The sequence below is a fragment of the Lathyrus oleraceus genome, chromosome 5 (genome assembly GCF_024323335.1).
Source record: "Lathyrus oleraceus cultivar Zhongwan6 chromosome 5, CAAS_Psat_ZW6_1.0, whole genome shotgun sequence".
NCBI lineage: Eukaryota > Viridiplantae > Streptophyta > Magnoliopsida > Fabales > Fabaceae > Lathyrus > Lathyrus oleraceus.
Window position 1 is genome coordinate 26,098,643 of NC_066583.1, and position 5,729 is coordinate 26,104,371.

The window sequence follows — 5,729 nt, forward strand, 5'->3', positions numbered from 1 at the left end:
TATAATATAAAATATAATTAACTAAATGGTAAAGTGTTAGACTTACTTAGTTGCAAACGGGAACACGAATGGGCGCTCGTTTATTGGGGCGAGCGACGACATTCTTGACCAACCCCAAGCCTGTAGCAAATACGCACATGAATAAAAAAGTACAGGTATTCTTTTTTGCAGTTTTACACATTGCACTATATAGATGGTCCAACACAGCTGAGCCCCAACTATATGTGTTTACCTTATTAATGTTGCGTAACAAAGGTAAATACAAAATATTTACAAAATTACCTGTACTTTCTGGAAACAAAAAATTACCAAATAAAATCATAATATAACACCGAGCTTTAATTATTTTCTCATACTCGGTTGAATCTTCAGACAATACTATACTGGCATAATATTGTTTAAGGTATTTTAAGTTTATACCTTGCCCCCTTGCTTGAACGGATGTCTCTCCCTCAATTTCGTCGTCTAACAAAGGGGCACCCAATAATTCATTGTAGATAGAGTTGTCTTGGTTAACTTTATCATTCACGACCTTTCCATCTATACGGAGACCCAACAACATGTACATGTCCTCAAGTGTGACGGTACACTCACCAATCAAAAGGTGAAATGTGTGGGTCTCGGGTCTCCACCGCTCCAACAATGCAAGAATGAACTTGTAGTCCACCGTGTACGAAACAATGTTGAGTAGATTTCCAAATCCATATTCTCTAATATATGGTTCTATTGAAGGATCGTGGGGGTACATATTCATGTATGCGGCATCTAAAACGCTTCGTATCCTAATAACAAAAAAGTAAAAAATGCAATAAGAAGAAGAAATACATAATCAACAAAGACAACTCTATAAGAAGTAAGAAAAACATAGATAACAAAGGTATACGACTTAAAAACAGAATAAGTAAAAAGAGAGTGATAACATACAAATTTCGAGATATTCTCGAGTGCATGTGTTCATCACCCATAGTCAACAAAGACATGATTTGATGTTGCAGAGCTTGAGTGTGGTAGAGAAATAGTATGGCAAAGAAAGATTATAGATGAGTAGTGTTAGAGATGATTTGATATTGTTGATATGAAAGTTTATTTATAGATGAATGACTTAGTAGGTTTGCAACCTAAGAAGAATGGGATTGGTTGCATGCATTGGCAAAAGTAGACAATGGAATGACAAAATGCATACTAGCCTTTGTCTTTGTCCTAGGCGCATGCATGTGAAGAATCACATGCAAGGAAGAGGAGCCCTTCCTCTTGGCGCCTGCATGTGATTCATCACATGCAAGGAAGAGGCTCCCTTCCTCTTGGCGCCTAAGTGTAGGGAATGGAAGGGGCGTGCTTCCTATTGGCGCCTTAGTGAAACTACATTGAAAGGGCACCATTCTTCTTGGCGCCCATGTTGCTTTATGGCGCCTAGGGAATTGGCGCCTGTTAGGAATATTAGGGCTTAGAGATTCCTTGCTTCAGAGATTCCCTGGGCGCATGTGTGTTCTTGTCATTCTTGTCACTGCATGCATGGTCAAGTTTGTACAGACAAACCAAGTGATCAATGCGTTTAATGTTTACACTATTTAGGCTGTGCAGGTGAACAACTTAGCAATGCATTCAGTTCCAGTAAATAAACTTATATTTTTAATATTTGAACAAAATGTCTTCCACACAACATTACATGATCAGTGCCCATGTCGAAGATGAAATATTTGATCATCGGTTGTTTGGTTTTTGTTTTTGAAACACAGAGCTAACTCGGTTTACAATAAATCGATGATCAAAATTTTCACATCTGAAACAAAGAATAGAAAAGAAATTTCAATGCAATAATGTGGGCCAAATCATCTATAAAAATCCGGTTTGGTTTGCAGAAAATCAGGTAAAATTTTATCAGAAGAAGATTCGAGATGATGACGATGTTCAGCATATGTTTTTCAGTCACGAACAATCCGGTTACAACAATATAGAGTTGTATATACTACCACATCAATAACAGATGTCTCAGTTCATTGATCAGTCACAAGTGTTTTATGAGACTGATGGCGAATAAGCTGAGGTGAATGTTCCAGATGACGAAGACGAAGAAGCCGAGATCATGGTTGATTCAATGGTGAGCGCTGATGAGGAAGAGGAGCCAATACCAGCAAGTCATGTATACTATCCACCCCAACACATGACAAGGTTGAATTTGGGTTCCGATGAACCATCATCAGATGTATGGTACAATCCTTATGTGCAAATGCAAGGATCTTTGAAATAAGGAGATACATTTCGCACAAAAGAGGAATGTGTAAAAGCCATTAAGAAATTCCACATGCAACTATCAGCTGATTTCAGAGTTGACAGAACTGACGCATTGAGGTATAAAGTTTATTGTCCGAATGAGCACTGCCTTTTAGGTTGTCAGCTTCGTACCGGAAGAGGAGCGAGTCTCGGGATATTGGATCAATGGGTCCAGATCACACATGCATGCTGACAAACCCAATGCAGGATCATCATAAATTAAGCTCTCAGCTAATATACGATAAAATATTGTCTATCATTGGAGACAACCCGTCGTTAAAGGTGAGTACAATAATCTCGCATATTAGGGCAGAGTACGAATACACTCCATCATATAGGAAGGCATGGATAACTAGGACAAAGGCTGTTGAAAAAGTGTTTGGCAATTGGGAGGAGTCTTACAAACAACTTCCAAAATACATGTTGGCTCTAAAATAATATGCTCTCGGGACTATTGTCAAGTTGGAAACATTGTCTGCGTATACACCAGACGAGACATGTGCTGTTGGAAATGGAATATTTCACTATCTCTTCTGGGCATATCAACCATGCATCATAGGTTTTTCTTTCTGCAAACCAATTATACAAATTGATGGTACATGGTTGTACGGGAAATACAAAGGAACATTACTGATGGAAATGACACAATATGGGAACAACAATATTTTTCCAATCGCCTTTGCCCTAGTTGAAGGGGAGACTTCTGAGGGATGGAGTTTTTTCCTAAGAAAAATCTCTGATTGCACATTTCACCCCAGCCTAACTTATGTTTGATCTCCGACAGACACCCTTCAATCATCAGTGCATATAATAACATTGATAACAGCTGGAAAAATTCTCCTTCGACGCATGTGTTTTGTATTAGACATATTGCTTAGAATTTCATGCGGGAAATCAAAGATAAGACGTTGTGGAAGAAGGTTGTCAATGCAGGTTACGCATTATCAGAACATTCTTTCAAACACTACCGTGAGAAAATAAGATTGTCAAACGAAGATGCAGTACAATGGATCGATAGTATTCCATTGGAGAAGTGGACTAGGGCATACGACAATGGTCAATGTTGGGGCCACATGACAACAAATCTTGTGGATTCTATGAACTCTGTCTTCAAAGGCATCTATAACCTACCTATAACCGCTTTGGTGCAGGCAATATATTTCAGGCTAGGGGCGCTGTTTGAAACCAGACGCTCAAAATGGAGGTCAGTGTTGCAATCTGGACAGTTGTTCAGTGATGCTTCAATGAAATTCATTAGACATGAAGCTACCAAAGCAAACATAGACGTGGTTACGGTCTTTGACCGCACTAAAGGTTGGTATAGTGTTGCCGAGTCCATGGATCACAATGAGGGCATGCCGATGGGACAATACAGAGTCGAACTAGATAGAGGTTGGTGCGACTATAGAAAGTTCCAAGCCTTTCGTACCCCCTGCTCCCATGTAATTGCAACATGCTCAAAGGTTCTAAGAGATCCATCCTACTTGCTATTTGAAGTTTACAAAGTCGCCAGCCTTTCAGATGTTTATAAAATTAGTTTTTCCTTAATGGCAAAAGAGGATTATTGGCCAGAATATCAAGGGGACATCGTCTGGCACAACAAAGTTATGCGAAGGAAGAAAAAGGGTCGCCCAAACAGCACCCGGATTCGAACCGAAATGGATACGGAGAACAAAATGGTTGGACTATGTAGTTCATGTCATCAACCATGTCACAATCGCAATAACTATCCTAGTTATGGAACGAGCACAACCAGATAAATTCACATGTACCTCTATTGCAATATATGAAAAACTAAATTTATTTCATATTAGACGTCTGTGACGAAAGTACCATTACATAAACAGTAACACAAATAATTATAACAAATACTATACAAGAACTATGCGATTACAACCATCAATTTTTTTTGAACATGTAATGCATCATCCTACAATCGTCTTGGTCGGTCTTAATATCCACTCATTCGCGCACTTCTCCGTTTTGGTTGAACGTGGACACAAACCATTGTATTCTTCTAATCCTTTCACCCTCCCCAATTTCTCCATCTAACTAACTGTACAACGTCCGATTAAGACGTTCAAACGTATCTGTGTTCCAAAGTCGAATCTGTACCAGAGCTGCAACGACGAAAAATATTACATCAGTATTTCGTTTTTGAATGTATGCAGACATTGTTAAAACATAGAAACTTGAAGGTGATGGTGGTTGAACTAGCGAAATTATGGTATTAAGAGATGATTTTGAGTTAAAAATATTGGATCCAAGGCGTGGTATTTATGGAGAGTGAACATCAATTGTACATGACATGCAGGCGCCAGAGGGATTGACGCCCATACTACAAATTGCACTAAGGCGCCATGAGCATTGGCGCCTCCTCGTGAGGGCCAATGCATGCACCAATAGCATTGGCGCCTCCTCATGAGGAGCCCAATGCATGTGCCAATGCTATTAGTGCCTCCTCTTCATGCTTAGGGGGTGCGTCATTTCATCTGGCGCACCCTCTTGTAAAACTGGTTATTTTCGATTTTTTTTTGAAAAAAACAGTTATTTAAAAAAAATCACAAAATCAAGTTTTGCTAAAATCAATAATTTATATTATTAAGAATATTTATAGCAAATCAACAATTTATATTACTAATAATTATTTTCTATACAACACAAATCCTATTTTTTATAACACTAAGAATCCAATTTTTATTGCAGGTATGTTACTGTATGCTACGAAAATGTTATAGCACTGCAAATTCAATTTTTATAGCACTACAAATATAATTTTGTTTGCAAATCCAATTTTTGTAGCAGGTGTTATATAGCTCTGCAAGTCCAATTTTAAAAGGTACTAACTAGCATTATAAATCATGAAGAAAAGTAACCCATGAACAGTAATGGTAAAAAAAGGCACGCAACAATAGAAAAAAGCAACAAGAAGCATACAAGAGTACCATACCTAATTTCTAATACTCATGAACATAAGAATAAATCAATAGAACATATATATATATATATATATATATATATATATATATATATATATATATATATATATATATATATATATATATATATATATATATATATATATATATATATATATATATATATATATATATATATATATATATATATATATATATATATATATATATATATATATATATATATATATATATATATATATATATATATATATATATATATATATATATATATATATATATATATATATATATATATATATAAATAGGTGAAAAAATAAGAAGAAATATGACATACCTTGTTAGGGTATAAGAAGAAGTAGGTCTGGAAAGGAGAAGAGTTACAGTGAATGAATAGAAAAATGTCACGTGAAATGAAGAATGAAGAATATGAACAGTTAATAAAATTGAAATTTTAGAGGACAAAATTGTAATTGTGTTATTAATTGATTCCATTCCATTGGATACACTCCAATTTGG